This window comes from Chiloscyllium plagiosum, chromosome 12, assembly GCF_004010195.1.
Source record: "Chiloscyllium plagiosum isolate BGI_BamShark_2017 chromosome 12, ASM401019v2, whole genome shotgun sequence".
Taxonomy (NCBI): domain Eukaryota; kingdom Metazoa; phylum Chordata; class Chondrichthyes; order Orectolobiformes; family Hemiscylliidae; genus Chiloscyllium; species Chiloscyllium plagiosum.
In genome coordinates this window covers 59,740,480-59,749,066 of record NC_057721.1, presented here as the reverse complement: position 1 = coordinate 59,749,066, position 8,587 = coordinate 59,740,480, and positions in this window count along the sequence as shown.

The following is an 8,587-nucleotide window of genomic DNA, read 5'->3' as shown; positions in this document are numbered from 1 at the left end:
TTCAAGACCTCACTTATCTCTTCCGACTCAATACACAGTCTCCCACGACTGTCCTTGATCGGATCTCCCCTCGTTCTCGTCATTCTCATGTTTCCCACATACGCATAAACTGCCTTGGGGTTATCCTTGATCCTATCGGCCAAAGATTTTTCATGCCCTCTCTTCGCTCTCCTAATCCCTTTCTTCAGCTCCCTTCTGGCAATCCTGTATCCCTCCAATGCTCTGTCTGAACCTTGTTTCCTCAACCTTATGTAAGCCCCCTTCTTCCTCTTTACAAGACATTCAACCTCCCTCGTCAACCAAGGTTCCCTCACACGACCATCTCTTTCCTGCCTGACAGGTATACATACATATCAAGGACACGTCGTATCTGTTCCTTGAAAAAGTTCCACATTTCCATGATATCCTTCCCTGACAGCCTATGCTCCCAACTTATGCTCCTCAGATCCTGTCTTACAGCATCGTATTTACTCTTCCCCCCAATTGTAAAGCCTACCCTGTTGCATGCACCTATCTCTCTCCATAACCAAGGTGAAAGTCACAGGATGGGGGATTTCAAGATGAGTGGCACATTTTTAAGGTGAGAGGAGTGAGATTTAAAAACGATATGAGGGGCAAATGCTTTATGCAGAACATAGTTCATGTGTGAAATGGACTTCCTGAGGAGGTGATGAATTTGGGCATAGTTACAATGTAAAAGGACACTGAATATGAAAGGTTTGGCCAGAAGCAGACAGGTGGGACTAATCTAGTTTGGTATTGTGTTTGGCATGGACTGATTGGAACCAAAGGTCTGTTTCTGCGCTATATGACTTTATGATTATTGCATCAAATGGACTGCAATGGTTCAAAAAAGCAACTCCCCCACCCGGGATGGGACCATTCTCTACAGCACATTCGCCGCCAACAATTAGCAACTACCCTTTTACCACCGAGGATGTTTAGCCACCACCCATTGGCCACTAAAGACGACTCACCACCGCAAGTAACTCATATATTTTGAATATAATGTTTGCGTTGTTTCAGTAACAACTTCTTTTCATTACGGGAGAGCTTTTTTAAGCTTGTATTTTTGGAACGGGAGTTTTTAGTATGGAAACAGAAATTATTACTAAACGTGGAAATAAGAAGTTTTACCACGATAGTTTTATATCAGTGCTATGAGACAATGTTTTCCTGAAGTTAGAATTGACCAATAAAATGATATTTATTTTACCTCTTTTTTTAATCACTATGTACTATGTAGTTGTATAAATAAAGGGGACTGAGAAGTATGAAAGAACAGGCGGGAGGGAAAACAATCAGTACATATATATATTTCTGGTGGCGAATAGTCCCCAGAGGTCAAATGACCCCAGTGGAGAAACGCTGGTGGCGAACCGGCAGTGGCTAATCATCGGTGGCGAATGTGCCGTGGCGAATTGCCACCAACCCCTCACCATCACCTTCTCAATGGAAATTAAGGGTGGGTAATAAATGCTTACACAGTCAGTGAATCCCATATTCCATGAAAGAAGTTTTTAAAAAATCAGTGTTATACATTTCAAAGTACATATCTGAATGCAATTCCAAATTACATTCTTTCAGTTGGTCAATCTATTTACAACCTTTATAAAAAAAATTGGAATATTAATCTTCTGTGGCATGATTTTTCAAATTTACATGCCATCATTTTAATTTCCAGCAGAAATATGTACTAACAAATTCTGATTGATGCTTAATGCAGTCTTCAACATCAACTCTTTACAAACTGTTATCACACAGCATTGATTATTAAGATTTATCTGTATTTATTCCAGCAATGCAAACATATGTAATGCTTCAAAGCAATATTTGAAATTAAATTACCCAGTCAGACAAATATTGTATTTTATTGGTATATATGGTGATTTCAATTGGGTGACCAGATTTGAATGGTATAATACCAAATGAAAACAATAAAGTGTAATGTGGCTCATTGTGAAATTACTGTGGCGTAAGGAGTTAAACATATCTTTACACTAAAGATGATGATTAATCTTGCGTGTAAGGGACCATGCCATAGTGATGCCAGGTCACATGGAATTTAAGCCTAAATCTGTCGGGTTCCAGAAAATATCATCTCTTATCATTGCATGTATATGGTTAAATGCAATAAAACCTGCTAATGTTCACTCACTTGACTGTAAACCTGAACTTACTATAATTGGGGTCAGTGATCATACTGACCTAATAAGAAAGATAGGGATACATATTAATCGATTAGACCTTAGGTTTTACCCAAATATTACCTCCAATTAAGTTCCATTTTAAAATAATGAATATCTGTCCACCCATGCAAAAGTTTTTTGGTCAATTTTGCTTCGTGTTAAATTAAAGTTTAGTAATTTTTTTTCTGCAATGTTGCAGGAAATAGCTTAGCTTGCTTTGATAAAACTTTTTCAGAATATATTTACTTGGGTCTAAGAGCCTAATTGGTTTAAAATAGTAATGGATTAACCATTGTTGAGACTTAACAATAAGAAGTTCCTGTCTCAACGTGATATAGTGGATTGAATGATAGCCAATATGTAAAAGCTACATTTGCTCATTAAATATTGTGATGAAGATAATTAAAAACAGTGAATCTTAATGCAGTTTCCAACATTAGCTTTTTCAGAAAACCTTTACTTATATAGCAATAGACAGTAATACCATTATTCCAGACATCATACTTTACCTAATGAAACTGCAGTAAAATAAAAGACTCGTCTCTCCATGGAACCTGCTACAAAAATCGTAATGTTTTTTTCAGAGGGACCAATTCTTTATACTGATGCAAGTTAGAGTTGTGTGCACAGCCCAGACAATCACGGAAGCCAACCACCCACCCGTGGGCTCCATTTACACTTCTCATTGCCACAGAAAGGATGCCAACATCATCAAAGACCCTTCGCACCCCGGTAATGCTCTCTGCCAAACTCTTCTGTCAGGCAGAAGATACAGAAGCTTGAAAACATGCACCAACAAATTCAAGAACAGCTTCTTCCCTGCATTTTTAGACTGTTGAATGGACCTCTCTAATTTCAAATAATGTTGATCTTGCTTTGTGTTTCCCTTGTGTAATTGTAACATTGTATGCCTTGCTCTGTCTAAACACCCTATGGTTTGTACGCCCTTGTTTGCTCTTTTCTGCCTATACTGCTCACAAAACAAGACCTTTCACTGCATTTAGGTACATGTGGCAACAATAAATTAAATCAAAGTTGTACATAGACATTCTGTTGGGGAAATCTTTTGGCTCAAGAAGGATAAAAAGTTAATTAGATTTCCTTTTTGATCTCCTGAGAAAATTCAGGGCAATGATTTATATGAATCTCCTCCATGATCAATGAGCTTATTCTTGCCACCTTTTGAGGATCTCTCCAGAATGCACACTAGCTATAAAATGTTTGTTGTTTCAATTGGTGTTTTAAAGGCTTTATACAGCAGATAAGAAGGCCATTTGGCCCATTACATTTATACCAGCTTTTTGATAGGTTATCTAATCAGCTAACTGGAGGATATCTGAAGAAATAAAAACAGAACATGTAGGAAATGTTCAGCAGTCTGAAAAAATCTGCATGATAGATGTTTAAAAAACAAAATTAGAGAGCTAAAGTTTTGCATCAGAATCTTTGGAATGGCTTTGGAAATCTAAGATAATTGTTTGACAAAGAATTTGAGTCTTTGCTTTTTACAATATTTGCTATGCGCATCATAACTAAGAATGGCTCCAGGATAATTGGCCCTGTAGAGTTAATATATTAAATGCTGTTAACATTTGGGGTTTAAGATAGGAATGTATTATTTACAACATTTACATAAAATAAGGTTTATTTTAATTATTTAATCAGTTTCGCTCTGTTCACCGTCACAGTACAGAAAAAGAGCCAAGCTTTTCAGAGGAGGTGTTAGCCTCGGCGGTATTGTACTTGCTGCCTCTGAATCAGCAGGTTGTGGGTTCAGGTCCCACACATCGACTTGAGCATATTGTCTAATATGACACTTCTGTGCAGTGTTGATGAAGTCTGTCAGATGTGACATTAAATGGAGGCCCCTTTGCTTTCCCAGGTGGGTGTAAGAGTCCCTTGCCATCTTTGGGTTGGAACAGTAGAGCTCTCCCTGGTGTCTGTGCCACTGTTTATCTGTCAACCAACATAATTGAAAAACAAATTAGTTGATAATTTTCACATTCCTGTTTGTGCGGGATCTAATTGTGCACAAATTTGCTCATATATTTCCTACAGAAATTTTAAAAATGATTTGGGACATCCTGACATCATGAAAAAGCTATAAATGCAGGTCTTCCTTTCTTTAAATTAATTATCTGTACAAAACCTAATGTATTAAATCATCAGAGATTAACCAGCACAGTGTTGTGTGTCGGAGGAAATCACCGATCTTTCCATCTACATCTGCAAAAATGGAGCATGCTTCACACCCATTCCTTAGGTAATGACTGTCAGGCATTAACACTTCTGGTGCCACACTTTTCATCACCAGGCTTTGGTGCTGCATACTCTTAAATGCAAATGTTTTTCACATCATTCCCATTTCAGCAAACAGGGATAGATCAGAATTTTGCCAAGAGAGGGAGAGAGGATAATCAGAGCACCAATCTTCTATTTTGATGAGGAAGAAAATTTAGTGCCTATTTTTATTAAGATGTATTTCTTTTTATCAATGGAACTCAAAGTCAATCATTTCTCAATGCCACAGTAATATTATCAAGTGATTATTTTTCAACATCAGAGAGGCGGCTACAGATAGCTGGACACACTGATAGACTGGGGGTCAATGCTTACAATATGTGTTGTTTCTTTTTTGTCATGAGAATCCATAAAATACAATTATTTGCATGAGGTTTATTTTTATAAAGTAGCCTCAGCCACAAGGAATGATATTTATTTTTTGGCAGTCAGTTAGAAAAGGTCGAGATTCAGCCAAAGCTAAAGCTCTTGAGTGTTTTTTGGGTGCTTGGTACATTGGGTTGGAGGTGATATAATTTTGGGTGTTAAGGAAAGACATTAGGTGGGACTGTCAAACTGCCAGCCCATTTAGAGGGCTCACAGATCTGGAGCTTCTGCAGCTCTGCAGAGAGAGATCCCTAGATCGAAGTCGCAATACAAACCTGTTAGTGGCTCCATTTATTGAGAGACTTGGAAAGATGAGAATTTAATACATTTTTACGTGAACTAAGCTGACAGAGACATATTTCACATGGGGGACTGGGGTGACAGGGATGCCTTTTACTGCTGTGCCACAGAGAATGTGTTTCCAATTAATCGTTCTGGCAAGTTCCGGGAGGCTATCTCTGCAAAGTGGTGGTCACTGTCAGCTATCAATAAGATGACAGCAGTCCGAAGGAATCACTCTTAATTCGTTTAACCATTAACTTTGGCTTTCTGCTGAGTTTGGCAGCAATCTGTGTCACAAAACATTTTACTGGCTTCTTCACCAGGCGACCATCACCTCCAGGTTAAAGGTTTGAAAGCACTGTTCACAAAGACCAAAGGGGCAGAAGTTTAAGTTTCCCTGCCAGTGGGGATGCCTGAAAAATTGCCCAGAACCCCTGCCCATTGGCTGCTCACCAACTCTGATATCTCCATAATTTTACAGCGGAATGGTCACACTTCCAGGCCTCCCTGCCCTTGCCCCACCTGAGAGGCTTCAGTGACCAATCGCTGACTGCTTAAGGGCCCTCTTCCAATCAGCCTTATTTTTCAGGGGGGATAGTGGGAAACCCAGAAAGTTACCTGCTGGCATGGGGAAAGGAATTGTGGGGAGGGGGAAGTGTTTGTGGGAGTTTGGGGTGGGGAAGAGGTTTGGGATGGCCTACTTCTTTCCAACTTCCCATGGGTGTTCACACATGCTGCCACTCTCAGCTCAGCCTCTCCAACAACACCCTTAACCCCTTCAGCCCATCCCTTTCCAGCCCTCATCTCCTCTCTGCGCCCTGAAGCCCCAGTAATTAACCTGCTCCTGGGCTCTGGAGTTGAAGACTTGGCCGGTCCACCACAGCTCTGATGCTGTTGGAACCGGGAAGCTGTTAACCAGTCTAATTCAGCTGTAACTCTCTGAGTGATGGCCAATGTAATGGCCACGGGGTGGTTCTGGACATAAAGAACTTGTATTCTTGTAAAGTTTACTGCAGGGATGGATTTAAATGCTGCTCAAAATTTTCAGGAAGTGGAAGATATTCCAATGAAATATTAAAAATTCTTGAAGAAAACTGTGATGGAAGAGTTAGAAGATAAATAGAAGGTGAAAGTAAACACAAAATCTCATATGGATGAGAGGCTTCAACTGATTTTATAACATTCAGAATTCAAAGGCAGGAAACCTGAAATGAGTATGTCACATCTGATTAGCAAAGTTATAGAAATGAAAAGGCGTTAATTTGGCATGAAAGGTACAGCATGATGAAGGGACATAGAGTTAAGAAAACTCAAAATGGAAAGGGAGGAATAAGAGAGGAATAGAAAAGGAGATGTGAGTAAAGAAACACTTTAATTCCAAACGGTAGGGAAATGAAAGAACATGAGCTATCTTACAGCAAAGTGGGATACAAGAGTTTTATCGAACAGACATTTCATAATGCTGGCAGCGAAGTACACAGAGAGCAGGCCCTTGTGTCTGGGGCTCGTCCGCATGCCTGCTTTTTTAGAATCTTTTTTTCTTTACTTCTTTTCTCCTTTTTATTTCCGTTTAATTATTTCTGCAACTTACCTTCTGAGGAGAGCTTGGGTTGTTGCGGCATCAACGGTGATGGCATTGACGAAGAAAATGGCTTCCTCAGGGCCTGGAGTGTGGTGGCAGCTGGTGATTCTGGAGTGGAGACCCTGGCAGTGGTCTAATGGAGATGGTTGAAGGAAGTAGACCCAGTGGCAAAAGATGGCGCCTGGGAATGGTGACTTTGACATTGGTGGGGTCCTGCACTTGGAGGTGGTGACGTGGTGGAGACAGGGTTATGGACTCTCTTTAGGCTACATCTTTTAAAAAAAAATTCTTGAGCTATTCAAAATGTTGCCACAATCATGGTGATGGTAGAAGTTTTTCACTGCATTTTATTATATTTTTCACTGTAAAATACACGTGACGATAAAATCATTCATTCAAAAGATGCCAAAATAATAAAAGAGAAAGGCTGAGTCAATAGCTGATGTAAAGAAATTAAAATGCTTCAATTGTAAACAGTTTGGATACATGAAAGCCCGTTGCTAGAGTTAAATGGGAGTCTAATTGCAGTTGATGAGATGTCTAAGGAACCTTCAAAAAAGAAAAGAAATAGGTACTAAAACTATCAGTAGTACAAATATCCTTGATTCGGAGATGCCGGTGTTGGACTGGGGTGTACAAAGTTAAAAATCACACAACACCAGGTTATAGTCCAACAGGTTTAATTGGAAGCAATTAAAAAAAGCTAGCGTGCTTCCAATTAAACCTGTTGGACTATAATTTGGTGTTGTGTGATTTTAAACAAATATCCTTAGAATACACACGAAGGGAAAGGTGGCTCAGGACATTGGTGAACATTTGTTGAATAGTGCCAAGGAGAATCAGACCACTTGAGGTTCTGAGTATTCTATCTCACAAAGGGAGGTGTTCCTTATGCTTTGAACAACGAAGGTAAACCAATAAAGATATTGAGAGATAATGTAGCAAGTCAGTCACTGATTGTAGCTGATGATACTATTTATCTTCCAGAAGGGTCAATGAAGGAGAAAATATTAATTGAAGATACACATAGATATTCCAAACCATGTTCATTATTGTTGGGATAGAGTGACTTTGTAAATGGAGAAGTTGTAGTGCAAGTTATGAAACAAATTCCCACAGAAGGGATTGATTTTGGTTTTGGAAATTACCTGGCAGGTTTAAAAATATTTGCTTTACTAGGGTGGTAGAAAAATGGAAGTAAAAACAAAAGCACGAGAGTAACATCCTGACTTGTTTCCCGACTGTGTTGTGACTAGATAGCAGACAGATTGACATAGACGGGGAAGAAGAAGAATAAATAAAACACAAGTCAGTTTGGAAATTCAGTAATCAGATACAATTTTCAAAAAGTTAAATAAAAAAGAATAAAGGTAAAAGGAATGATGCTGATATGGTTAGTCAATTTTCCTTTATAGAAATGCAGGAATCAAATTTGAAATGTAAAGAGATATGTGTAAATAGTCAATTCAGCAATTGGATTAGAAACAGTATTTGAGTGCAATTACTTGAAAGACAATGTACTAATGAGGAATGTGGGCTGAGGAGTGGACCATCAGATGGTAATTCCTGATGAAGAGTTTTTGCCCGAAATGTCGATTTTCCTGCTCCTCGGATGCTGCCTGACCTGCTGTGCTTTTCCAGCACCACTCTAATCTTGATTCTGATCCCCAGCATCTGCAGTCCTCACTTTTGCCTAGATGGCAATTCCATCTGAGTTTTGGAATTACATTATAGGAATGTCTCATGAAATTCCAATTGTGGATCAATTAAGGTATTAGCTACAAGGTAAAGAAGTAAAACACATTTACCATAAAGATGCACTTTTAAGTTTTTCCAAACAGTTATATCAGGTACTGGGGAAGTCCAA